Source organism: Columba livia, chromosome 2 (assembly GCF_036013475.1).
Source record: "Columba livia isolate bColLiv1 breed racing homer chromosome 2, bColLiv1.pat.W.v2, whole genome shotgun sequence".
Classification (NCBI taxonomy): Eukaryota; Metazoa; Chordata; class Aves; order Columbiformes; family Columbidae; genus Columba; species Columba livia.
Window position 1 is genome coordinate 7,263,735 of NC_088603.1, and position 18,371 is coordinate 7,282,105.

The 18,371-nt window shown below is 47.3% G+C and overlaps 1 long non-coding RNA gene across 1 annotated transcript in view; it reads right to left on the reverse strand.

Moving 5' to 3' along the window:
- The window catches only part of LOC110366215 (uncharacterized), a 40,092-nt gene extending 21,939 nt beyond the window's left edge, over window positions 1-18,153 (reverse strand). The window contains exon 1 of the long non-coding RNA XR_002426396.2: window positions 17,203-18,153. This is a non-coding gene — a long non-coding RNA (uncharacterized LOC110366215). The remainder of the gene's footprint in view (window positions 1-17,202) is intronic.
- Between the last annotated feature and the right edge of the window lie 218 nt (window positions 18,154-18,371).

The following is an 18,371-nucleotide window of genomic DNA, read 5'->3' on the forward strand; positions in this document are numbered from 1 at the left end:
CCGAAAAGTTGCCAGGCACCTCCTCTATGTTCATAGCAATTTGCAGCTCTGATCCAGGGGATCTACAAGGGACAGGGAGCTCCATCCGCTGTTTTATAGGGCACCGAGAAGAAAGCCAAGTCATACAGAGCTGGGTGACATAGTTTCCTTGCCAGTTCCTCCTTGCAAGGCTGCTGTGTGTTACAGAGTGATTAGGAAGACAAAAATACAGGTACTTTTGTTTCAAAAAGAGAACAAAGCAGCAAAACTGTTTGGAAAAGCTACTTTTGTCATGAAAGAGGAACATAATTAACGGCCTTTTATGTGGTACTAAATATGGAGAATAAATGAGCACCCTCTGATCTCCAGACTTTTGTGTTTACTTCTCTATTTTGCTATTGCTGGGGGACAAGAGTTGCTTTTCCCAACAAGCAGGGACTCTCACAATAGCAGGTAATTAGTCAAGGGGCCCAAAGGGATCGAATCTTGTCAAGGGAAACTCATTTATACAGTCAGGTGATTAAGCCACATGATTGCGGCTGAACACTGCAACGGTCTATTGAGATACAACTGCAGACTTGTTGCATGCCCTCGGTGGCGTTGAGAAATGGCTATTTTCAGACATCCCCTTTCCCCTGCAAGAAACCAGAAAGCGCAGCAATAAGTTTGGGTACCCAGGGAGAAATTGCATGCTGGGGTAGGGGAGGGATGGGGAGATGCACTTGCTGCTGCAGGGGGGTGATGCTGCACAGTCCCTGCCTGGCAGGGGGAAAGCATTCGCACAGCGACGTTCCCCATGAAGGCTCTCCCTTTTCCTGGGAAGAGTGTAGGTCTGTTTATAAATATTGCCTATAAATAAGCCTCGTGCTACCCCATGTGAGCTGACCAAGGGCTATAATTGGGGCTGTGATGAATCTACATTGTTATGGACACGCTGGACACCAAATATCAGGCCTTAAATTTCCACGGACGCCAAATGCAAACGTGGCGGATCAGACACCCTATCTCATTTGTTGAAAATAAATGTCTTATTTACGTTGCCCTGGTTGTAATCTCTATCCCTGAGCTGCTATTATTAACTAACACGAGTTTTCTTGCTGAGCTGCATCGGATAGCTGAGAAGGAGACAAAGATCTTCAGGGGGCAGGAATGTCATGGGTGAGGCAGGATTAGGAGCGCGCTTTATGCAGAGAATTATTTTCAAAGCCTGTGAACATTTAGGCCTTTATTATCTCCTTAAGAGCAGCACTGTTTCTCTCTGCCGCTAGAAACCAAGGTGCGACCAGCTGCTTTTGTAGTGTAATTCCCCGTACACAGACAGCACAAGCAGGTTCATGTGCTGAAACAGGAGAATATTCTGCAGCACCTGGTACTGACATAACTCAAATCCTCCCATGCACAACTAGTCCATCTCCACCACCTCTGAGCCCACTGTCCAGTCCAGGTCTACCCAACACCGATGTGGTTGCACATAGTCCTGCGCCTAAGCTCTGCTCCAGAGGGCTCTGGCAGGGGATCAGCATGGATCCAAAACTCTATCCATGCAGGCTGGATAAATGAAATCCAAGCTCAAGTCTTCCTAACCAACATGGGGGTGTTGAACTTAAGCTACCTAACATGGGTGACACAGACCGAAGGTGGAAGAGTCGGGGTATTGTCACAGCTTGTAGCTTTCTGCGAGGCTGAGCATCATCTCACAAGGCAAACAGCAGCCCTGAGCTTTGCTCTGGGACTAAAGTGGGGGTAATTTTTAGCATTTTCTAAAAGCCACCCTCAGCTTTTACCTCCTGACACCAGAAGCTGAAGCTGCAGCATCAAACGGGGAGTGAGAATTTGTGCTGCAGGCACCTTCCCACTGTGTGCTGAAGAGACTTTCCTCCAGGGTAATTTAAAACTCAAGGCTGATTATTCTTTGCTTTGGGAACCATCCCAATTAAAATGGTCTAACTGAAACTAAGCTATGAGCTTAAAGCCTTTCCATCTGGGACCACGGCATGAGCTTTTCCTCTCAAACAAGGGTCCCAGGGAAGCATTCCTGTCCAGAGGAGAGCACTGCTAAGTACAGTTGTATAGATGGAGAAAGGCAGTGTTGAACTCGCCTTCACCTTTGTATCTTTAAAATGTCTAACTTCATGCATAAGCACCCTGTTTGTGCAGGCAAATATGGATTTAACATGCACAGCCAGGCTCCATGAAGTAATTTTACAGTCAGTATGTACGTGCCAACCTCTGAAAATCTGTCCTCAAACATCCTTTAGATTCCAGAGTTTATCCATCCAGGAGTCAAAGCAACTTCTGTATTTGCACTTGTCATGAAGTGCCTCCTCGGCAGAAATGAGGCAGAACCAATTTCGTCCTTTCCTTCTTATTTGCCTGGACCTGGAAAGACTTAGAGCTGGAAATGCTGGTCACCCGGGAGCTCCATGCAGCCCTCAAGCACTGTGATGAAATGCTGCTCTAATGCACACGCAGACCACAGCCCAATAGTGTTGAGAAGCTGGCTGAAAACCTGCCTCACCAGCCTGGGGCTCTGTCTGCAGCTGGAGGTATGCAGGTATTTTGGTGGGACGTGCAGAAATGTAGGGTATCGCCAGCCATGCGGGCTGGGGGATGGCAGGTCAGGCTGAGGGCATCGGGAAGGCTTTCTCCGTCACTCACTTTTAAAATCCCCTGTCAAGCGCAACCATTCTCTAGCTGTGCTAATAAGTTCCCAGAGGCCATGAGAGGCCAGGGAAGCAGATGGGTATTTGGGTTAAACCTATACGGCATGTTTTTGTGAAGTCTTTACTTCTGTCCTTTATGGTCTCCCCTTTCCTTCCCATAATCTCCTTGCCACTCTCAACATCCTCCATCCCACTGGGCTCACCGGAGAGGCTCGAGGAGGTGAAGGATGCATTTCTTCATCTCCTCTCCTGCTTTCCTAATGGCCTCAAAGAGTCAGAGACCAGGAACCTCAAACGCAGCCCAAGTTGTTCTAGTGGTGATACTGCCGAGCTGAAGGCAGCAGTCTCGTGGTGGAGGCTGTTGGGTAACCAAAGCTCAGCCCTGGGGACCAGCAGTCCAGCTCATGGTTGCAGTGATTTCTGTGCAAGCAGATCATGGGGTCCAATGTAAAGGTCACACAACCATAAGTATCTTCTCCCATAATAAAAGAGAAGAAAGAGACTACAGATCTTAGCATAGACATGTATTGATGACTGGTTGACATCGAGACACTGACAACACCAGAGCATGTTATTTAGGATATTCAAGCTCCAGACAACTAGCAAAAGGGACGGTAATAGCCCATTCTGAATTGATACAGTCTGTCTAGTCAACACTAACATAAAACCAAATTCAATAAAGATGCTTTCTTCAGCATGACTAAAGCTTACATCAGGTAACGTATTAAACTCTGTAAAGTAAAACCCCCAGCACACAAAGGTTTAGTAAATCTGACTGGCCTGCATCATTACATTGAGAGACTGGGTATGCTGCTTCAGATCCTACCTGGAGACCACAGTCAGCCAAGGGGACAGAGTCAGGCAGCCCAGGGAAGTCCTCACTCCGCTGAAGTCAGTGGCACATCTGCCATCAATGTTAGTGGAGGCAGGATTACACCCTTCTTCTTCTAAGGGTTGCACAAATTATTCACCATTAGCCATTGAAGTCCCCCCATACAGATTTACGTTTTCAACTGCTGGAGTAGAGGCAATCCAGCCTGAGGCATCTAGCGATGGTTTGATCCCCATAAAGCATCAAGTACCTCTCCTGGGTCAGGGCCTCCAACAGGTCACCCTAAAATTAACACCACTCTGAAATGACTAACCAATGTGGACCACATTTTCCATAACTCTGCTCAGATGGAGTGCCCAGTTTGCAGCAAATGATCCAAATCTACAGGAAATCAGCACATTTTTCTCCTTCCCTTGAGGATCATACAGCCCGTGTTCAAACTGTGGCTGGTGGGAGTTTTCGCGTTTAAAAATACACGTCCCCATCCTCTCACATACGTGCACGGCTTGCGCATGATGATCACTTATTAAAACTCCTCACTTGGAGGCGAGTGGCTGTTCCAGACGAATTGTTGCAGGAGAGCTGGCGACGGAGGAGGTGAGCACATACCCACGCCATCGTCAGAGGTGCTTCTGCAGAGCTGGGCATGGCAGGTGGGATTTCGCTCCCTTCTGGACCCCCATTTCTTGGAGGAGCAGCAGAAGGAACCTCACTGGGGCCCAGTCATGGTCCTTATGTTCTCCCTCCCAGTTGCCATCCTGTTTCCTCACATTATTCTGCCTCTTAGTTAATGATGAGCTCTGATGCAGCTAAACACTGACACAGTCAGTGATACTGACTACGGTGATATATTTTTATTATTTCTTTTGTACAGCACTTCGTTTACAGTGGTTCGTATTACACCAGGAATCAGTTTTAAACACACTCCAGGGTGTCTTCTTCCTATTCACTGCATCCCATTAATGCATCCTGAAAGGGTTTCTTGCATGCACATACTTTCTGTGGTTACTATTTTCTACTCTTTCTTCCCTTTACCAATCTGCATCTCTCCATCCTGACAGGGAATTAGGGCCATTGTTGCTATTTAAAACAGGTTCGCTTTGGTCTGTGCTCTGAAGGCTGCACGCTGGCCCATCACTTTCCCACCTGCTTGCATAGTGTCTGCTTGGTACTGAAATCCCTCATTATGTCCTTCACTTCAATGACACAGATCTGCCGGGGAATCAGGGCCATAAATAATAGGCAACCTCTCTGGTCCTGCCCCTGTAAGTACCAAATCAGTGCAATCTTTGAACCAATCCAGTTGGCCCACTGAAACTTAGAAATGATGGCTTTGTCTCCACCACTGTATAGAGGGTGGGCTTGGTTTCTCCTCTGTCTTACAGAACCAGTCCTGAGCCATGCAGGTACAAACATGCAACTCCACTGACTAAGCCACATCTCCACTTCCAGCTGTGCTCACCTTGGTAGAAGATCTGGGATGGGAGTTTGTGTGTTGAGGAGGTAAGAAAACAGCAATCAAGAGAAAAGTTTAAGCCTTCTTACATGTTTATATACCATATAGATATAAGATATGGGGAGGAAATCAGCTTCCATGCAGGTTCAGCAAGAGTAACCTCTACCAGCTGTGATTCCTCTCGAATTCAGCTCCCTCCAGCCTGCACACAGAGGAGATGCAAATAGGAGCTGCCTCATCTTTATGCCACCTGAACATTAAGATGACAAGACAATCTCTGATCGCAAGACTAAAGCAGCTTTCCATCCTTTTAGTGTTGCTGGAGCAGTTTAAGAGACAGATCCAGGTGCTCAGGTCCAGCCCATTATGTTCAATGGAGCTGCATCTATTTGCAGCCATGCTACATTTGACTTGTGTAAAACATATCAACATGGGGAATAAATGAGTTTCTATAGGTCTTGGAGTTGTACACAAATGCACAATGCTCTCAGATCCGTCTGCTCCCCAAGGCCTGAAAGTGAAATCTGCTTCCAGTCTTATGTTTTATGCTTATTGCTGTCATGCTGTTTATATACCCGAATGCTGCACATTCTCATTTTGTTTAACATAAACAACAACTATGCACCGTCTGCTGAAACTTTGTCAACTGCCTCTTCCTTCTGTCTGGATAATGAAAAGACACAATCTAACAAATGTATCTTGTTCTAACTGTTTGCTTCCAGACGTAATACATCAAGCCTGAACATAAGAAGCAAGGGGAAAAAATTCGATGGATGTGGTTTCGATAGATGTAATTCAGCTTAGCTTCACGGAAGTCAGTAGAGCAACACCAAGAAAGCATCAGCCAACAACATAATATCCTTTTCAATCCCATCCCAGAGCTTGCTGACATGTCAAGCCAGAGTGGTCCAGTCTCAGGTTTATGCCTCATGTATGAACACTGAATTCACTGAGACAATCACAGTATCACAGTATGTTTGGGATTGGAAGGGACCTCTAAAGATCATCTAGTCCAATCCCGCTGCTGGAGCAGGGACGCCTAGGTGAGGTCGCACAGGAACATGTCCAGGTGGGTTGGAATGTCTCCAGCGAAGGAGACTCCACAACTTCCCTGGGCAGCCTGTTCCAGTGCTCTGTCACCCTTACTGAGAAGAAGTTTTTTCTCAAATTTAAGTGGAACCTCTTGTGTTCCAGCTTGATCCCATTACCCCTTGTCCTATCATTGTTTGTCACCAAGAGGAGCCTGGCTCCATCCTCATGGCACTCACCCTTTATATATTTAAAGACATTAATAAGGTCACCCCTCAGTCTCCTCTTCTCCAAACTAAAGAGACCCAACTCCCCCAGCCTTTCTTCATAAGAGAGATGCTTCACTCCCTTCATCATCTTTGTTGCCCTGCGCTGGACTCTCTCCAGCAGCTCCCTGTCCTTCTTGAACCGAGGGGCACAGAACTGTTCGCTTTTAAGAAGTAAATCAAGACCTATATGTATGACAGCCTTCCCACATCTGCAGTGTTAGACCTTTCCCTGACATATCCAGTTGTGGGCTGCATGGACGTTGTCCAATGTAGAAATACAGGATACTGTGAACCTTTTAGCTACGGGATGTTTGAAGATTTGAATGCACATAGCTATTCTGCCCCATGATACATCCAGTCAACACATCTGCAGTGGCCAACACCTCTAGGGGAGCTGAAGCTATTGTTTTCCACATAGTCTCCATTACATCCAAATGTGCCATGCACTGTGCTAGGAATCCTGCTCCTCATAATTAGACTTAGCTGTGGTAATTCCCCTCTGAAAGTGAATTTTCTTCTAAATGAATTCTCTTATGGTCACAGTCAGGATTTGAGAAATTATGTGCAGAAGAAAAACCCTATCTGGCTGTCATTTTCCCCTGGACATCAGAACTGCAAGAATGTCAGTCCCATCCAAACAAAATGCTGTTCCCCCAACAAAATGACATCCAGCTCCTCAGCTGAGGCTGCAGAACTTTCATGAAGAACAACAGAAAATACAGAGAATGAGAAAAGAGAAAAAGGAGAAGAGACATTGATAAACTGATTTTAAACTCACAATGTGCACTGCTGTTATAAAACATATGTATCATCTTAGCTTCTGTCATGCTAACTGTGCCAAATTCAGAGGGGAAAAAAAATCTACTAAAAAGCTCAGCAAAGCCTCGTCCAAAAATACAGAGCCTGGAAACTTTCAATTTGGTCTTGTTTTCTTCTTTCTCTCTTTCTTTCTTTCTCTTTCTTTCTTTCTTTCTTTCTCTCTCTCTCTTTCTCTTTCTTTCCTTCCTTCCTTCCTTCCTCCCTCCCTCACTTGCTCCCTTCCTTCCCTTCCTTTCCTTCCTTTCTCTCTCTCTCTTCCTTCCTTCCTTCCTTCCTTCCCTTACATAGTTGTGTAGTTGCAACAAAACCAGTTGCCTAAAATTATGTCCACTGTGCTTTTCTTTAATTTTTAATGGCTGAAATTTGCAGAAGGACATTGATTTATACAGGTCTCCTCCTCTACTTACCTACAACATTCTTTCCTTCAAGATTTCCTATGGAGCTGCCCTCTGTTTTCAGTGACCACCCCATAGCTCTCAGGGTCCCCCCACTAGAACCTGCCCATGGCAGAGTGCTGTATTCATGACTCCTAGCATCCCTAGCCAAAAAGACAGGTATTTTCACCTAAAGGATGTGAGGATGCTCCCTGGTAGGTGAGCACGAGTCAAATACCCATCTCCACTCAGGCAGGGTAAGAGTAAACTTGGTGCCTTGCTGTTGCAGCATCCCCGGTACCACCTCTGTGCATGGATCCAGATTCCTGCTTTGCCAGTGCACTGCAAAAATCACTGTCTCTGGCTTACCACAGCCTCCAGGCAGATTGCAGCAGTGTTTAAAACATCCTCAGTGCATAGAAAACAAACAGAAACAGGCTATCAAAATGTTTCACAAACACAGAAAGACTCAGGAGTGATGGGGAAAGCAAGGGTATAAAGAGTCATAGTGATAATAATTGCTGTTTTTGATATCTACTAAGTAAACAGTAAAAAAATACAGCATTACACATAGCTCTTCTCTGAGCTGTTCAATAATTTCATTTCCATTTTTGAATAAAGAAAAGCTTATTTTGCTATTTCGGCTTCTGAACCAATCCAAGACATATGCAGGGATGCCACACGCGCAAAATAAAACACACACACACATCCTCCACCAGAGACAACCCGACATTTTCCAAACCTAAAAAAAAAATAAAATAAACTGTGAATTTATCCTGAATGTGGGCGAGTTCTCGTTTCACTGAGACAACTTTCTGGTGAAGATGGCTAAATAATCAGCTGGGAAACTAAAGCTACTAAAAGTCAGCTCACTGAAGGATTCCTGAGGCCCTGGATTTGACATAATACACAATTTATCCATACAGTTCACTGCTGGGATACATCTCTACAAGCCACATGCTCAAGGTAGAGTGGGACATTTCGGCAATAAGAACAGCAAGAGTGAAAAAAGCAAGGACTTACAAAATCCCCACCAGTTCAGCTGGGATATACAACCCCTTGCTTGGAGAGATGGGGGAAGGAGAAGAAAGCAAAACAAGAATTCGTAGAAAAGTTTCTGCTAAGTTATTCCACAACAGCAAGGTTTTTAGCATCTGCCCTGAATCAGAGACAGTCAGGTTGTGATGGGTACTAAGCTGAACTGGACAATAGATTGGACATCAGTTTGCTGCCTCCACAAGAAATACATATTCATCTCAAAAGAGAAATGTATCTGAAAGCCAGGAGATTAACTCTCAATCCTTTCGCTTCTATTCCAGCTATGTGTAAGTGTCGACCCTTATTTTGGCTAAAACCTATGTCTTCTGAGACCACCAAAGAAGCTCATGGTCCTTGACACATGGTGCTGATTTGGGCATGCAGGGACGAGCTGCTTGGAGGTTTCACGTCGGATGTGCTCACCAGGCTGCTCAGGTTTTACAACAACCGGTGCTGTGCACTCATGTTCCCCATGACCCATGTTTTGAGCTCAAAATCAGGAAACGGTGAGGTCAGTTCCTGAGGCAGCAGCCACAGGGCTGGAATAGAAGTGGCAGTAGCAAACCTGATTTGATCATAAAATCTCCTGTCGAGGGCTGTGTTTGCTGGCAGCAGCACAGTTGCATTGCTCATGTCTGGAAGTGCTGGGAATGACAATTTTTTTCAGCAAAAACCCATCCTGAACCAAGGTGCAGAAGCAAGATGTCCAGTCTAGCAGCTGCCCCACCTGGAGAAGACCTCAACTCATTGCTGGAGTCCACAGAGCACAGTGTGGGATGTGACAATCAGGCCCCTACATGACAAAAAGGAAGAGTTTGGGGGAACTGATGCCCTAAGACAAAGCAGTCATGAGATAAACGAGCCCAGCTCACCCTTTCCCTCTTCATTATGAAGAACAAGAGGCTGACCAAGGTGAGCAGGTGAGGGAGCAAGGAAATGCATTGTGGGAGCCTCATCAAAGTGAGCAGACATCAGTTTGTTATCTGGGGTGAAGCAATCGTTGAAAACTCCCTTCTGTTTGTGGCATTTTGTCACAATGAATATTTAATTAAGTCAAAACGTGCCTGACAGTTTACAGACACGTTCCCCCTGCCATGGGGCTGCTTGAGAGCCTCCAAGACAGAAGGGCTGCACAAAGGAGTCTACAACCTCAGGCCACCATTTCCACCCTAAGTCCCTCCTGTAAGCAGTTAAACCCTTGACCACCATTTGAATACTTGACTTACTGGCCAGAAATGCTACAAGCACCAATTGAGCAGGAAAAACAGGAGTTTCCTTATGCCTGAGCATGGCCAAGATTCAGAACTATCTCTTTTCTTGGCCGAAACAAGGATGTTGGTGCCCATTTTAAAAGCCTTTGTGAATGTACGTCTGTAAGCGTGAAGTTCAGGAGGCTTTTTGCTCTTGAAGAAAGCCCTCAGGAAGCTTCATTATACTGAAAACCTCATTAGTCTTCTGGTCCCATGGTGGGCAAAGTGGCACCCTGTACAGAGCCAAGGTTAACGTTGTTCTGCAGAACTAGATGTGGCTGTGGGGATCAAACATCAATATTTCTAGTAATCAGAATCCAAATACAGCCGCAGTGGCTGGTGGTGTCTCCAACACGTTAACGCCAGCTTTTCACATCTGACAGCAGCATCCAGCCTTTTCAAACCAAGGTCTTCAGAAACATGAGTCTCTCATCGTCCTCCTGCCGTTCCAATCCTCCCAACACTGGGGAGAGCAAACAGCACGTGTCTGCAGCCAGCAAAATTGCATCTGGTAGCACAAGCCTGGCTGAATCCTGTGCCAAAGGCAGCCACCATCATGAGGACGGTGGGCTTGAGGTCTCTGCTGGGACCTGAGCCTTGTCTAGGCTCCCTGAGAAATTCAGTCACAGCAAACTGGATCTGGCAGGATGGATAACTTGACTCCAGGTCACTGAAATCTCTCTCAGAGATCACCACTGTCAAACCAGCTCTCATAAACGGGTAAATCTCAGGCTTCCCTTTCACTTTCTCACGCCCATTTTCTGGTGTTAGAGATGAAGGGAAGCATCTTCTTCAGCGAAAAAGTATTTAAAAAAACAGGCCTAGTCTTTTCTCTTGGGCTCACATCTTTCCCATGAGCACATAAACCTCAATCATTCTGGCATTTTCATTGATTCCAATGAAAAGACAAATTAAAAGCTGATCATTAATGCACAGGCTCCCTCTTCCCCTCTCTCACAGAGGAATATGGGCTTATTTATGTCAAATATTCACTTTGTGCTCCATCCTTAAGCATGCCATTATGCCCCAGAAGTTTAAGAAAACCCTCTGAAATGTGGGGGCTTATTTGGGAACTAACTGTGTGTCACCAGATCCTCACCTGCCTGAGGCCTCCTCTCAACCACTCCACAATCATCATCACAATGAATTTCGACTTTTCCAAACATTTAACCCTATGATGACCCTTCATGCCAGTTTGGCTCAGTTTTGAATTCACAGCAGGTTTCCAAAGGAGGAAATGAGCCTTAGGACCCTTTGACTCACATTTGCCTGCCATAGTCCATTGACATTTACTTTTCAGTAGTGAGCCCTTGGCTTGCAACCACTTTGTGCAAAACAGCTTCCCTGCAGCATTGGACCTGGCCAAGAGCTGGCTTGAAAACTGCACTTGCACTAAACAGTCACTGGGGGAAGAGATCTCAGCCTATCTGGGGCTTCAGCAGATATGTGGACATGTAATCGCATTGCAAATAACTCCAATAGATGTGCCCAGCAGGTGTGAATCCTGACATGGGACAACAGCTCATGTTCCAAAATGTCTTGCTACCTGTAGCCTAACTGCTTCCCAAGTCTTCACTTGGCCAGCAAGGGGAGGAATAGATGGAGTGGGGCAAAATCCTGATTCATTTGGCCTTGAAGGCTGCATCTGCTTGTGCACAGCCCCTCACATGCTCCACCACCTCAGCACAATACGGTCTGAGCCTTTCCACCAAGACTTCAACTGCAAGGAGTTGGACTAATAAACAGGATTATCTCTCCTTCGCCCCAGACCTTGCAACTCTACATGTGGCTTTGCTTTTGCTTGGGTTTTCCAGGCAGAAAACATGGGGTGTGTTAAAGACCCCAGAGCTGCAGCAGGAGGAGGTCAAACGAATTAGGCAAAGTCACAGGAGAACGCAGATGAGCAGATAAGAGAGGGCACGGTCCATCTAAGGTCTCTCAGCCCTGTCCATTAACCACAGCCATCCCTCTGCTTACATCTCATTTTATCCTCTAAATGCTGGAGGCTGTTTAGTGTCTTTTTTTTTTTTTTTCTTTTGTATTTTTCTGTTCAAATATTACTAGCTGCACTGAAAAGAGAGCTACAAACAGTAGGGGAGAATCTCTCATGGCCAGAATACAATGAAGCGCATAAGTGCGAGGGATTGCTCCTTACAATCTTTGATTCAAAGATAAACATGAAAAGAGCTACCTCCTTAGAGCATAAAACAGAGGAAGACACCCTTCCCAAGGGAACCAGTAATGTCTTTAAAAAATAAACCAGCCACCTTGGAGGTCAGAGCAATGTGGGGAAGAATATTTTTTCATTCAATAACTCACCTGAATTTCAAATGCAGACAATTTTCTGGCAAACAGATTTTGGGAACAACACTGGGATACGAGACTCACTGCAGGCAGAGTCCATCTTCCAAGGACCTCAAAGAACTTTGCAGTCTTTTAATTAAGGAAACAGCATCATCTCTAGATGCTGGGTTAGAAAGCTCTCATCCTTAAAATAATGTAATGCCTGAATTGGGCTGGCAGATCACTCCTGGGCAGCTGTGGGCACAGTGAGCTCCTCAGCCCCAGTTTTCCAGCCCAGCATTGCCTTCTAGGCTTGGGCACCACTGTGGCAACCAGCGCTGGCTGTACCCTGGGGAAGTGGGGAGATTCATTCCCAAAAGCAAGGGCTGCCTTGGATGCCTCCTGGCAAATCCTCTGAAGGGCAAGGGGAAGGCAGCATTTTCAGATCACAGAATCATAGAAACATTTCAGTTGGAAGAGACCCCCAGGATCGAGTCCAACCATAACCTAACTCTAGCACTAAACCATGTCCCTAAGAACCTCGTCTAAATGCCTTTTAAATCCCTCCAGGGATGGTGACTCCACCACTGCCCTGGGCAGCCTGTTCCAATGCCTGACAACCCTTTCCGTGAAGAATTTTTTCCTAATATCCAAACTAAACCTCTCCTGGCACAACTTGAGGCCATTTCCTCTTGTCCTATCACTTGCTACTTGGGAGAAGAGACCAACCCCCTCCATGCTCCAAGCTCCTTTCAGGCAGTTGCAGAGAGCAATAAGGTCTCCCCCAAACCTCCTTTCCTCCAGGTTAAACAGCCCCAGCTCCCTCAGCTGCTCCTCATAAGACTTGTGCTCCATGCCCCCTCACTGGCTTCATCTCCCTCCTCTGCACTCAAATGCTTTAAGAATTTTAGCACTCAAAATACTAAAGATCCCTAAAACATACAGTTACACAAAATTAAGAGCCATAAAACAGTAACAGGCATTCTTAAATCACTAAGGTCCCACTAATGTCTCTCCAAGGGACCCCATTGCTCTAGGTGGATCTCACCGTACCAGCCTGGGTAATCCCAGCTGAAGCCCCCGTAGCAGCATGGTGCAGCATCCCAGAGGGGAGAGCAGCCCAATGTGCAATTCACTTCTACAAGCCCCAGTAGCCCTTTACCTCTGCTGGGGTCTGTGTCAGCATCCCCAGGCCCCAGGGCCAGCAACACAAAAATCACTCTTCAGCCCGTGGTTTGGGGTGAATCTGTTCCACGAGAGCATGGTTTTAGGAGGGGACTGCAGACCACTACCAGAGCTGCAGTAGGCTGAGGTCTTTGCTCCACTTGAATTTTCCAGCCAAGTTATCCGAGCAGTGAGACATTGGCATCAGGAAAAGCAAGCCTGAGGTGTCTTCAAAATGAATACCCTTCTCTTCTGCCCACCTGCAGGGAAAGACCGATATGTTTTGCATGTCTTGGCCTTATAAACTCATGCAACCTCCCAAAATATGGGAGCTTTTATTTGACTGTGGGGAAAACCAGAAACCAGCATCACAGCAGTTAAACCCCAGGATGAGATGGAGTGGCACCATGTGAAAACCAGCACAGTGTCCCAAAAGCATCAGGACACTTTTGGAGCCCATCTCATGCATTGTCAGCCACCCGAGTGAATTGTTGCTGTGTTCAGGGAAAATGGAGGGCTAATGAATATTTATTGCCCTTTGAGAAAAGCTGCCTATTGCTGACTGGTTCAATACACTGTCAGGGCTCTGCCACCATCGGTTGTAGATGTCAACTATTCTACACTTCCACCTAGCCTATAGCACTGCAACTACCGTCCACCAGGGTCTGCACGCCTGGCTTCTGTTGCTGCTATCAATACCTTTATTCTGCAAATCATAGAATCACAGAATTGTAGAATAGTTTTCGTTGGAAGGGACCTTCAAAGCTCGTCCAGTGCCACCCCTGCCATGAGCAGGGACATCTCCACCCAGACCAGGTTGCTCAGAACCCTATCCAGCCTGGCCTGGGATGTCTCCAGGGATGGCTGCTCTCCACCCCTTCATCCCCCAACCTGTATTGATACCAGAGTTTTCCCCAACCCTGGTGCTGGACCTTGCACTTGGCCTTGTTGAACCTCTGGGCAACCTGGGACAGTTTTTACACTGTGGGTGGTGAAACACTTTCTTCCTCATGTCCAGCCTGAATCTCCCCTCCTTTAGTTTAAAACCATCACCCCTTGTCCTATCACAACAGGCCCTGCTAAAAAGTCTGTCCCCATCTTTCTTACAGGCCCCTTTTAAGCACTCAAAGGTCACAATAAGGTCTCTCCAGAGCTTCTTTTCTCCAGCTGAACACCCCAACTCTCTCAGCCTGTCCTCCCAGCAGAGCTGTTCCAGCCTCGGATCATTCCTGTGGCTCCTCTGGCCCCTCTCCAGCAGGTCCATGTGTGTCCTGTGCTGAGGACCCAGAGCTGGACCAGCACTGCAGGGGGGTCTCACCAGAGCAGAATCACCTCCCTCTACATGCTGCCCAAGCTTCTTTTGATGCAGCCCAAGATATGATTTGCCTTCTGGGTCACAAATGCATATTGCTGGCTCATGGCCAATCTTTCATCCACTAGCACCCACAAGTCCTTCTCCACAGGGCTGCTCTCCATCCCTTCATCCCCCAACCTGTATTGATACCAGAGTTTGCCCCAATTCCGGTGCTGGACCTTGCACTTGGCCTTGTTGAACCTCATGAGGTTCGCATGGGCCCATTTCTTGAGCTTGTCCAGGTCCCTTTGGATGGCATCCTGTCCCTCAGGCACATCAGCCACACCACTCAACTTGGTGTCATCTTCAAACCTGCTGGGGGTGCCCTCAAACCCACTGTCTACATCACTGATGAAAATGTTAAACAGTACTGGATCTAAACAGGACCCCTGGGGGACACCACTTGTCACCAGTGTCCATCCAGGCAGCGTGTCGTTGACCATTACTCTCTGGTCATCTTTGCAAATGGTGAAAAGATGCAAGAATCAGTGTGGCGGGGGAGAGGCAGGGACAGGCAGCTGGCCAGGATGGACACAGGCACGCTCAGCTGCTGCAGGCATGGCCTTTGGAACACCAGCTCTTGGTGGAGAGGAGAGTGTTTTGGGGAGGAAAAACAAACAAACAAACAAACAAACAAAAAAACAAAAACAACAACAAAAAACCCCACACAGATATTAGAGAGCATGACAGATAAAATGAGAATGCACAGAAGGACTGAAGCAAAGCAGAGCTCCTTTCATTGGTATTCCCCTAGCACCCTGGGGCAGCCAAAAAGTTTTGGGGAGGAGGGTGGCGGTGTCTTTCAGTGTCTAATCCTTTGAGAGAGAAAATCAAATTGATGCATTGCCCAGGGAAAACAGGAGCCCACCACCAGCACCAGAGGAATTTGATTGTAGGAGGGCTAAGTGAAGAAATTATTTTTTACTTGATTTGAAAACATATTTTCCCGAAAAAGGGAGGGAGATCCTGTTGTTAAGTTACATTAATGCTCTCCTCAAGTCCTGTGAAAGCTTTCTGCTGACAACAATGACGTTGGGTATGGGTCATTTGGGGTATGTCACAGCCAAGGAGAGCTCCCCTTGCTGGATACATGCCAGACAGCTTTGGGTACCCCATGGGACACTTGTGCTTTACATTTCGAGTCTGAGGAGGCTCAGCCTGCATGGTTATCATGCAGTTATTTTGGACAATTTGTTGTCTTTTGATGGAAATTGAACCTTCTTGTCTTGCTCCCAGAGTGACAGCAGCCTTCCTTCTTTGACACAACCCTGGTCACCTCAGTGCTCCATCCTTGCATGTGCTACAATTTACTGTTTGTATTTCCTCTGATATATGATGGGCAAGGTGAATAACACTCATGTTTCACAAAGGTATATAACAGAGTTACTATAGTTAGTGCAAGAAACACACTGCTTTAGACAAGAGCAAGAAAACACATGTATATTTTCACCTGCTTCAAACTCCAGATTTTAAAACACAGGGCAAGGAGCAAAAGATAAGATAACCTTTAGCAGCTGCTGGCCTGCCAGGAAAACAACTCAATTTCCAGCTGGTGCCAGCAGAAAGCTGCTTCTGATCCTCGCTCTTACAATGTGGACAAGTAACACAACACAAAGTTGAACGAGCACTGAAATGTGGCAAAGGGGATGAGGTCCAACGTGTGCTCAAGAAGGGGTGAAAGTGTTTTGGCTTCAGTGTCGCTGGACTGATATGAGTCCATGGAAATGACTGCAAAGCTAATTTAGTCCAGTTCACCAGACCACTCATCTCTTGCCCCGTGCTTCTTTAACCTCAAGAGATATAAAAGAAAAAACAGTTTAACTACATTTATGGCAAATTCATTATGTTTGTGAGAGCTTTAGCAGCCCAACAGGCCAAGCACAAGCAAGTCTTGGTCTCAAGAAGGAATAAATTACCTTTGTGCTCTTTCCATGTGGATACACCCCACTGGGAAAGAGGGAGCCACTGGGCCAGAAGTTTTCATATTCTGGCTTGAAATTCAGTTTTGCTTAAATGGGTCCATTTTAAAGGCAACCTGGGACCGAGTACATGTCACAGGCACATTTTTAGCAATGGCATCATTGTTTGCGAAGAGCACTGGGGAGACTCAGGCACAAAAACACACATTCACCCAGCGTCCAGGATGCCCAATATTAAAAGCAGAGGAGCTCCCAAAAGGCAGCGAACGTGGTTGCCAGAGGCCACCCGTTTGGGCTGCTCCAGGCGGCTGGGTTCCCAGGCAAACAAGCACGGGGCTGCGGGAGTAGAAAGGATTTTGCACGGTTCATGTGTCAGACGCAGCCCAGAAAGGTCAATCAGTTTTGCATCGGGAGCCAAAGGGGAGGGAAAACTGCAGCTGATTAGGAGGAAGGGGGGAAGGGGAGAAGGAATCTGCGGCGGTGCCAAAACCTTTGTAAACAAACTTCACTGCAATGTTGCAGATGAAAGAACAACGCCTGGCGAGCGGGACCTAGTTCTTCGGCATAAATCAGGAGCCGCTCCAGCAGAATCAAGGAAGTCACGCTGGCACAAGCAGGAGGAGAATCACCCCCTCCTGCTCCCAAACAATAGCCCTGGGCCCCCAAACACAATTCCCCCCTCCCACATCAGAGCAGCTCGCCTGGGTGGTAGCAAGGCCGAGTGCCTCTGGTGTTGGTGGAGGAGCACTGAGCCCCCAAGTGTCAGTCCCTACCTGGGTTTGGGAACCAACGTTGCATCCACTAAGCCACAGCTGGTCCAGGGGGAGAGGGTTGTGCTTTCACCTCCAGCTTCTAGATTTCCTTTGTTCCTTCTTCCCTGTGGGTCTCTCAGATGTCTGTGCACACGCTTGCCCTGGAAGGGAAAGGGCGGTTGCCCAGAAAGCAGATGAGCAGTGACACAGTCCACAGCCCGCTGACAACACGCTGAGCCACAAGCCACTTTTTACACCCTTTTACAATAAATATTAGCTGGAGGGGGTCACTGCTTTTCCCACTCTCCTGCCAGCAAGGCCTCTTATTGTTTACTCTCCCCAGCAGTCCAGGCGCTCTTGTTAATGTGCTGTGATTGAGTACGTTGGAGGGGACAGGGTTTGGGGTTAGCTCCCGGCTCCCTTTGGAGAGATGTTTACTCTTTAGTGGTGCCTATGGCCCGCTGAAGACAGTGCTCCTTCACCCCTGCTGGGTCCATCTGCTTTGTCTGCCTGTTTTCCTGCTGCCACCGGCAGGCAGCTGGCCTGCGCGTTTCAGCTAGCTGTTCGTAAACCCCTGGAGGAAAAAATAAAATTAACCCTGTAAAGAAGGGGGCTGGGAAGGATGGGGAGGAAGGAGAAAGTGGAGCGGCTCTGCCTCCCAACGCTGGTCCCCCTCTGCAGCCACCAGCTCTCCCGCAAGGACAGGCACCGGCGCAGGGCCAAGCTCCGGCTGACGTCAGGACACTGCTGGTACCAGGTGAGGATTTGGATGGGTTTTCTGCCTTGTTTTGTGGTTTTTTTTACCTGTGGTGGACAGCATGCAAACAGGTTTTAGCTCTTCTCAGGTCCTGACTGACGTCCCCGCCCCACAACATGGGCAAAGCAAGAGAGCTTCAGACCCCATTGCTCCTGGTCATGACGTTGTGTCGTGAGTCTCTGCTGGTTCCCCATCCCCCCCACACCTTTTGGCCCAAGTTGCCAGTGGGGTCATTCCCCATCCTTCCACCACAAAGAGCCCAAAGCAAGAACATGACTATCAGACAGTACAATCAGGGCCATGGGGCCAGGTCTGCCCCCCACACCGTAACCCTGCCTGTGCCTCTGTCATCACCTGCCAAAATGCTGCTCTCTGGTTGCAGCCAGTGGTCTCTGGGAACCTGCATCTGCCCTGAGGGCTCCAAAAGTGGTTT